Genomic DNA, 9,667 nt, shown 5'->3' with positions numbered 1-9,667 from the left:
CAATGAATTTGTCCTCTGCATTTAACCCATCCAATTGTATAGGCGCAGTGGGCAGCTGCAGCGCCCGGGGACCAACTCCAGTTCTTCTTTCCATTGCCTTGCTCACGGGCACAGGCAGGAGTATTAACCCTAACATGCATGTCTTTTTTAAAACACAACGTTGTTAGTTTAGGAAATTAGAGTAAGGTACAATTTGATTAAAAACACAAAGAATGGTTTAGGACTTGAAAAGTTTCTGGTCAAGTCAAAAGTCCTCAACTTTGTGTAACTTGGCTTAGCTTGAGGCTGAACCGTCTTTACTTTTGACTTGGGCTTCAGTGCCCAGGTGCTGACTTGCTAGTTACAAAACCATTGATTTGGTCCCTCGTCTCCTTTGGTCACTTCCTGTTTCTTCATTTCTATGAGAAGGACCTCACCTCCTGCTCCCTGTCAATTCCATTCACTTCTCCCATACATCCAACCTGTTCTTTAACTTCTTGTGTTTTGGGAATGAGCGGTTATTGGAAGGGTGCACCTGTAAAGAATTCCTGGGTTTATTTTCCTGCGAAGTTGGACGTGAAAGGCAAAGTTTTGGCTCAGGTGTTCAATTACCCGTTTGACTCACATTCAGGTTTATCTTGTTTAATCTGGAGAGGAGTGCAGTGGTGAGTGACAGACTCCTTTGACGTGTGTGTGTGTGTGTGTGGGTGTGGGGGTGCAGGTTTTTGGACAGATGGAGTGTGAAATTGGAATGTTTCCAATTTCAGTTTGTGAAAGTCACTGGTCTTGACTCAATGTGTCATCGCTCCAAACATCCATGTCAAAATAATCAAAAATGAGTTTGAACTCTTGAATATGCAAATGATGAAAGAAGTTCAGGGCTTGCTCTTTCTATCCATCTATCTATCTATCTCTCTATGTCTGTCTGTCTGTCTGTCTGTTTATTTTTGTCAGTTTTGTTGTACTTCTTTTGAAAAATACATTGTATGTACATTTGATTGGCTGGGTTTATTCTGATCATTTCAGCGGGCTGAGTGTGAAAGTTCAATCACTGACTCCTGTTTTTAGCTTTAAAGGACTATTTATTTTCATTTAAAGAGAGACTGACATGCCCTTTCTGAACACAATTTTTAACATTGAGGGTTTGAATCATAACTGAAAATAGGTGTGGTTTTATGAATTCAAAGCTATTGGCTACTGTCTTCCTGGGTGGGTGGATCCATGTCAATCATCACTGCTTTACCGCTACCTCTCATGTCCGCCGATATCATAACTGACCGATAAATGTCGATTAATATCACAATTCGGTGAATATTTTGACTTCATAACTCAAAATCTGTTACAAACAACAATAACACAGGTACGTGGATATAAAGTTTTTATTTTAGGGTTTTAAACATGGGCGGTAGCGCAGTGACGTTTGACATGGATCCAGTTATCCACAGCTCTCATAAGTAGTATAGAGGGCTGTATAACCCTATATGCAAATTGACTGGTGTCTACGTATCCACCGGCACAATTTGTCATTGGACACCATCTACAGTCAATCACAGATCTCTCTCGAGTGGCCGCAGACACGCTGTTTTGGCCACTGAATTTCTCCGTGGTCAAATTCCAACTCGGAACGTAGCCCATCAATAGGAATTTTCAGATTTTGATGTCAGTATCACTTTAAGTTAATTGTTTTGAATGAGGTTCGAATTTATATATATATATTTAGCTTTTTTTTTCCGGAAACCGTCAGTGGTGTTGATAAAAGTGCTCAACTAATGAGGAGCGAAACGATATCTATATATCCATATATATCTATATATCCATATATATATCTATATATAGATATATATATATACACTACCGTTCAAAAGTTTGGGATCACCCAAACAATTTCGTGTTTTCCATGAAAAGTCACACTTATTCACCACCATATGTTGTGAAATGAATAGAAAATAGAGTCAAGACATTGACAAGGTTAGAAATAATGATTTGTATTTGAAATAAGATTTTTTTTACATCAAACTTTGCTTTCGTCAAAGAATCCTCCATTTGCAGCAATTACAGCATTGCAGACCTTTGGCATTCTAGCTGTTAATTTGTTGAGGTAATCTGGAGAAATTGCACCCCACGCTTCCAGAAGCAGCTCCCACAAGTTGGATTGGTTGGATGGGCACTTCTTTGAGCAGATTGAGTTTCTGGAGCATCACATTTGTGGGGTCAATTAAACGCTCAAAATGGCCAGAAAAAGAGAACTTTCATCTGAAACTCGACAGTCTATTCTTGATCTTAGAAATGAAGGCTATTCCATGCGAGAAATTGCTAAGAAATTGAAGATTTCCTACACTGGTGTGTACTACTCCCTTCAGAGGACAGCACAAACAGGCTCTAACAGGTACTATTTAATGAAGATGCCAGTTGGGGACCTGTGAGGCGTCTGTTTCTCAAACTAGAGACTCTAATGTACTTATCTTCTTGCTCAGTTGTGCAACGCGGCCTCCCACTTCTTTTTCTACTCTGGTTAGAGCCTGTTTGTGCTGTCCTCTGAAGGGAGTAGTACACACCGGTGTAGGAAATCTTCAATTTCTTAGCAATTTCTCGCATGGAATAGCCTTCATTTCTAAGAACAAGAATAGACTGTCGAGTTTCAGATGAAAGTTTTCTTTTTCTGGCCATTTTGAGCGTTTAATTGACCCCACAAATGTGATGCTCCAGAAACTCAATCTCAAAGAAGTGACCATCCAACCAATCCAACTTGTGGGAGCTGCTTCTGGAAGCGTGGGGTGCAATTTCTCCAGATTACCTCAACAAATTAACAGCTAGAATGCCAAAGGTCTGCAATGCTGTAATTGCTGCAAATGGAGGATTCTTTGACGAAAGCAAAGTTTGATGTAAAAAAAATCTTATTTCAAATACAAATCATTATTTCTAACCTTGTCAATGTCTTGACTCTATTTTCTATTCATTTCACAACATATGGTGGTGAATAAGTGTGACTTTTCATGGAAAACACAAAATTGTTTGGGTGATCCCAAACTTTTGAACGGTAGTGTATATATATATATATATATATATATATATATATATATATATATATATTAGGGCTGGGACTTTAACGCGTTAATTCGATAATCAATTATAGGAAAAATAACGGTGTTAAAAAAATTAACGCATTTTATCGCATTTTATTTTTACCCTCCAGTCAACACGGAACGCTTCTCAGTGCACTCGTTTCTGGCATACGGATTATACCGATGCACTGAGTGACGTCAGTCAAGCGGAAGGTGGAGTAGGTCAGGCTAACAAGTTAGTATGCTAACAACAGATGTGATGGACGACACCGTGTTGCTTAGCTCTGTGGATGGGAAATTTACGTTTAAAAAACGGTCGGATGGAAGCCTAGATAAGAGCACTGTTGTGTGCAGACTCTGCAACAAAGAGTTGGCATTCCACCGCAGTTATTCAGGCCTCCGGTACCACCTGAATGCGAAACACGTTGCAGCTAATACGAACACCGGAGCTAACGCTAACGCTAGTGCTCCTAGTACAACCAAGCAGAGTCGCCAACCGACTCTCCACCAGATGACGGGTTTCAAAGCCAAGATGAGTAAGTCCACGTCTGATAAATTAACAAACTCACTGGCGAAATGGATTGCTGTGGACTGTAGACCACTTTCAGTGGTAGAAGATCAGGGGTTACAAAAAGTACTGTGTTTACAAAACAAACTTGTTTTGAACAAAATAAACAGGATTTTGTTGTTTAAACTTATGTATGTGTCTATTCATTGATTTAGTCATCTACCAAGACCTGTTTGAATTGAAAAATGTTGCTTCTGGTGTCAAATATCGATATGTGATTAAAATGTGATTAATTACAATTAATTAATTACAAAGCCCATAATTGATTCGATTGATTTTTTTAATCAAGTCCCACCACTAATATATATATATACATATTTCTTTGATACACCATGTGGTGCAACCTGGACACACCGTCAGTAATGAACCCAGGATCATCAGGTGTTTTGAGTCTTAACATCAGTCACCCTTGCCAGAGCGACCCAGCCAGAGGTGAGCAAGCCCCGACTTGTGTCCAGGTAGCGTATTATGCCATGTGTCACCCCTCTTCACCCAGATCCAACAAGAAGGCCAACGGGACCACTTGGTCCAGGCCCCCTGTTTGCACATACCCACCATTCTGCTGTAGCGAGCTTCCTCCACCTCTGCGCATACCACCTCCTGGATCAGCTTTCACCACTCCTTTCCTTGGGCTTTACCATCCTGTTCTGACTTTGATACCCGCAGAGGAGACATTGGTGTCGGCAGCATCTCGGTAGAACGGGACTTCCCTGGCTCGGGTGACCTTGAACTCCTCTGCCAGACTGCTTAGAAGAAGCTGTAGCTTGATGTTATGCCCATAAAGGGCGATGCTGCTTAAGCTCCACAGCAGGCCCAGCCACCGGTACAGGAACTGGTTGCTCTTCCTTTCAAAGATGGTGATTGGGACTTCATAGATTAGCAGTGGCCAGAGGAGTCGGCAGGATTCCATGTTGATATATCCAGGCCTTGAATTTTCCAGGAAGCCCTGACTTCTCCACTGTGGAGAACCAAGTGTTGAGGTCATCACTGATTGTCTGGCACGCCACTGTGTCCTTCAGATTGCTGGTGAAGATCTTACCCAGGCTCTTGAGTGGCTTTTCAATCATATATGGAATTTGGGTGCTATCCAAAGCGAAGCTGAACTGGTTGGTTACTCTTCCTTACCTGAGGACCAGAGACCTGGATTTGTGGGCTTGAAGCTAATTCTTGCCCGTGTAATTAGCTGTTCAAGTCCTTGAAGGAGCCACCTGGATCTGGGTAATTGTTACAATTAGGTCATCCATGAACACTCTGATTGGGGATTGTTAGGTGCCAGATTTGGACTGCGGACCTCTGCACTCCACTTCCACAGACTTCACAAGCATATTCATGGCCGGCACAAACAGGAACACAGAAATTGTGCAGCCAGTGATGATACCCTTTTCTAGCTGATGTCGAGGTCCCAGAGGACACCCTCAGGCTAAAGTTGTAATTGTCGAGAATGAGGTTTTGGGTCTTCTCTGGGACGTGGTGTCCGATCAGGGCCAATTCTATCAGCTTGTATGGGATCGATCCATAGACATTAGCAAGGTTCAACCACAGCACTGTCAGGTCTACCCTGCTTTCTCACACCTCTCTGATCAATTGGGTTACCGCACCTGTGTGCTCTATGCATCCTGGAACACCAGAGACTCCTCCCTTCTGCACCAAGGTGTCTATGTGGGAGTTCTTCAGGAGAAATCATGTGAGGCGATTGGCAACAATCTTGAAGAAGATCTTACATTCCACACTTAGGAGTGAGATCCTCCTAAATTGCTTGATGTTGCCTGCATTCTCCTCCTTGGGAATCCACATGGTTTCTGCATATCTCCACTGCTGCGGCACCTTTCCCCTCCTCCAGGTCACCATGTAGATCTTCCAAAGGCATTCCAGAAGTCTGGAGCACCTTTTGAAGACCTTGTACGGCGCGCCACTCAGGTCTGGGGCTGAAGGTGTTCTGGCCAACTTGATGACCTCCTTGATCCCTTTCAGTGTGGGTTCATTGATGTTGAATAGGATGCTGGGTTCAGGTGGGCATATAAGGGCTGCATGGTGGCCAGGGTCTTGCTCCCTCATGCTGTTACTGTTGGTGTTGTTAATGTGACAGTTGGTCTCTTCCTGTGGGCATGACAGGTGCCCACTGCATTTCTGGCCCAGCAGCTTCTTCATAAATCCAAATGGATTTGCAATAAATTGCCCGAGCGACCCAGCCGAGGGTGATCAAGCCCTGACTTGTGTCCAGGTAGCGCATTACGCTATGCATCACCCTTTTTCAGCCAGAGCCAATGGGAAGCCTCTTCTGCGGCTTCCAATATGTTCCTAATAGCGCTTCTTCTTTGCAGCCCACAAGTCCTCAAGAGTCCCAGAACCAGTGTAGAGACTGGCCTGCAAAACCCCTGCAGCTCACTTAAACCGGCTCACAGTGGGCCTTCCACACATTCCTCTGACACTCAGCGACTAGATCTGCATACCTGTCTCTCTTTCTTTCTTGCGCCTCCTCCATCCGATCTTCCCAGGGGACAGTTAGCTCTAGCAAAACCATTTGCTTAGTTGCCACGGATATCAGGACCATGTCTGGCCTGAGTGTGGTAACTGGGATGGGGTCTGGGAACCTCAGTTGTCTCCCTAGGTCCACCAGGAACTGCCAGTACCTTGCTGTTGCGAGCAAACCACCCTGGGCCTTTGGCTGGGGCTGGGGCTTCTCCCCTGCTTGAACAAAGATGATGGTGCATTTTATTGGGTGTTGCTGCTTGCTGTAGCTGATCCCAGTGCAGATGGTGTCTGCTACTGCCCGCAGAACTTGGTCATGGCACCAATGACACCGCCCCTCTCTCAAGGTCTTTGGATAGCAGCTCAGGATGTGCTCCAAGGATCCCCTTTTCTGGCAGTGTTGGCAAGCAGGTGAGTCCACCAGGCCCCAGCTGAACAAGTTGGAAGGGCTCAGGAGGACATCGTACACTGACTGGACCAAAAACTGGTGTTTTATTTTTTATATATATATGTGTGTGTGTGTGTGTGTGTGTGTAAAGGAGTACAGCTCTAGGCTACCAGCATAGGAATGGTTTATTTGTCGGTCAGCAATCAAAGTTGCGAAAAATTACGTAATCAACAGCAAACATAGTTTTTATGTCCATTTGTAGTGCGTAGTGAAACAGATATAGGTATGATGAGCTTTGTATGTTGACAGACAGAGGTGATGTTGGGAGGGGGGGAGTCAAAGGTTGCTCCGGCTGTGAGCTTGTGGTTGAAGACCAACCGGTCTTGCCTCTGCAAGGCCAGACTTCTTAAAAAGTTTATCCTTCCACAAGGTGATGAATCTAGACCGAATCTGTATCACCTGTGAATGTGAATCGATGCATAAAGTGATATTTCACCCACAGAGGACCCCCACCCCCCGCATTTTTCCCTCGCCTGCTTATTCATAAAGTATTGAAAAGGGGCAACAAGACTGCAAGATGACAGCCTGTGAAGTCACTTCTTAGTCTCGGACACCATTAAAGATCTTTTGGCATGACGCTGCCGTCACCCTGGGTGGATGATGTCATCTGGTGTGATCTCACCGGTACTGTCATATGCCAACACTGAGCCACATGTCACAGTGGATGAGTTTCAGAAGTGCACAACCAATACGAATATTTGAAATCTTGCTCAAAACTGTTCAACCTAGCCTCTCTTGTTCTCGGGGTAGAATGTCCAATTAATATAAAACAAAAAAACCAAAAAGGAGTGTGTGGAAGTTCTGTGGAAAGGAAAGAAGGTAGGGCGTCTCAGATGTCAAACTTCCAAATACAACTATTATTAAAAATCCACTATTGTTTCAACTCGCATGATTCATACTGTTGGTAAAATTTTCACTCCCTTTAACTGCCACTGGTACCATGAGTGCTCACTGCATATGTAAAACTTGGTACTACTAATGCCAATTTTTTAAAGAGTTGACCAAATGCTAAAAAGCAACATAGCTCCGTATTAGCTGCTGACACTGAAGGGAAACGTACCTTTAAAATACAACAGTTTTCTTGTTAAAGTGAGTGGTTAAATCACCTGAACTACAGATGGCCTTTCTACACAACAGGTGCTGAACAAGGAAATCTACTGAGTGACATGCCTGGAGACATGGCTTGGTTTTGATTCTGATCCTTTGGGCTTCAGAAAGCCTATAGGGCATTTTTGGGAATTTTGTAAACCAGACTGAAGATTAAGGAAGACATGGAGTCAAACTTTTACAGATTTCTACTGATGTGTTTCTATGGAGAAATGTTCTTCCATTTATTGTGTCTGTAGAGATGCCCGACCAAGCCGGCGGCAACATGGGGATTCGAACCGGCGATCCCCGTGTTGGTAGGCAACGGAACAGACCGCTACGCTACCCGGATGCCCCTCATTAAAGTATAAGATGTTCAACATCACCCCCCGCCCACCAAAGAACAGTTTTATATCTACTGTAAGCGATGAATATTCGAATATTACTCCAGTCACAAAACAGCCGACTCGGTGTAGACACCATATCAATTATGACTTCATGCCCGAGTACTCGCCCGGGCTTCTGACTCTCCAAAACAAACGTTGTAAATTTAACATGTCCGGTATCGCTTTAGGTATGCCCCCAACAACTCTTATCGTATGCTTGGGGGGAATCACTCCCAGGGATGAGAAACGTATCAAATATTTACTGTTGAGCGCTAGCTAGTGGTGACATATACTGCATAAATTTAACATGGCCGCCGTGGAGACAAAAGGCAAGGCAGTAATGAGCGCGCTCGCTGGAGTCTAGACTCAGAAGTGCCGAGGTTTCTGGTTGGGGTATTAAACAGCAGATAGAAAAGATGTGTACTGTTGTTTGATCTTTCATTGCTGTAAGCAGAGAGACAGGCGGAGGATACAGGGCTGGAATGGGTGCATTAGTGAGTGATACTACAGGGCCTGAGTGTGTGTGTGTGTGTGTGTGTGTGTGTGCAGTTGTGTTTTTTTGTGCGTTTTGTGTGCAAGCCACTGCACGCACTTCTTTCATGCCACCGTGTTTGTTTGTGAATGTGTGTGTTAATGCATGCCTCTTTATGCATGAATTATTTTTGGAGAGTAACGATATTCGTGCGTCTGCAAAGGTTTTTTTCCTACTCGTGTGTGTGTGTGTGTGTGTGTGTGTGTGTGTGTGTGTGTGTGTGTGTGTGTGTGTGCGTGTGTGTGTGTGTGTGCATGTAAATTTGGGTGCCCAGTGCAAAAAGCCATTCTTTAAATGTGTATAGTTTGAGTGCATGGATATGTGTGTGCTGCCTTTTATTTGTGTGTGTGTGTGTGTGTGTGTGTGTCTGCTGCCCTTCCGTGTGTGTGTTTTAGCCTTAAATTATGGGCGCTGTTTGCTGAGAGGTCCAGTGGAGCGCGCAGTGACAGGTGATGTAAATTATTGATTGCAGTCTCTCCTGTAGCTGAGTGTGGTAGGCCTTGTCCTCTTTCTCCCGCTCTCTTTTCTTTCTTCCTCTCTCTGTCTGCCCCCTTCTCTTTTAGCCCTTTTCCACCGATGCGGTGCCAGTGCCGGTGTATGATCTAGAGCCGGTTCCATGCATTTCCACTGAAAAAAAGACCCGGTTGGCTCCCGAAAATTGCTGGTCCGAAAGTTGGAACATCTGAGGTCAGTGGCTAAAGGAGGGGCCACCGCAAGAAATCCGCCGCCATTTTGATAAAACATGAGTGAAAGCAGCAGCAGTAGCGAGCGTGTTAACATATTGGCTGGGTCAATATTGTGTTCAGGTATGCTCCTATATTAATGTCAGTACAGCGCTGACATGTGGTTGTTAAATGAGCATGCACAAGTAAGAATGGACTCTTTTTCCAGTTCAAGCAACAGCCGATGATGAGCATGTGTGTTTAGACCTCCGTGAAATGTACATATTTAGCAGGTATTCCCACCCTTACAATGGCAGTGCCAACAGAGAGGCTTCTTGAAAGCAGTGAAATAAAAGTAAATTTATAAAAAGCAAGCGAAGCAGATGCGTTCTGTGTTATGATTTTCTTCCCATGGAAATTACCCTCTATTCCGCTACGTAACGTTGGGTTCTAAAACCTGTCGAAATGCAGGCCA

At 44.0% G+C, this 9,667-nt stretch overlaps 1 pseudogene; it reads right to left on the bottom strand.

Annotated features, from left to right (window-relative positions):
• Positions 1-4,243: 4,243 nt before the first annotated feature.
• The window catches only part of LOC130117107 (uncharacterized), a 65,101-nt pseudogene continuing 59,677 nt past the window's right edge, over positions 4,244-9,667 (bottom strand).

Source organism: Lampris incognitus, chromosome 8 (assembly GCF_029633865.1).
Source record: "Lampris incognitus isolate fLamInc1 chromosome 8, fLamInc1.hap2, whole genome shotgun sequence".
Classification (NCBI taxonomy): domain Eukaryota; kingdom Metazoa; phylum Chordata; class Actinopteri; order Lampriformes; family Lampridae; genus Lampris; species Lampris incognitus.
This window is presented reverse-complemented; position numbering and strand designations above follow the sequence as displayed.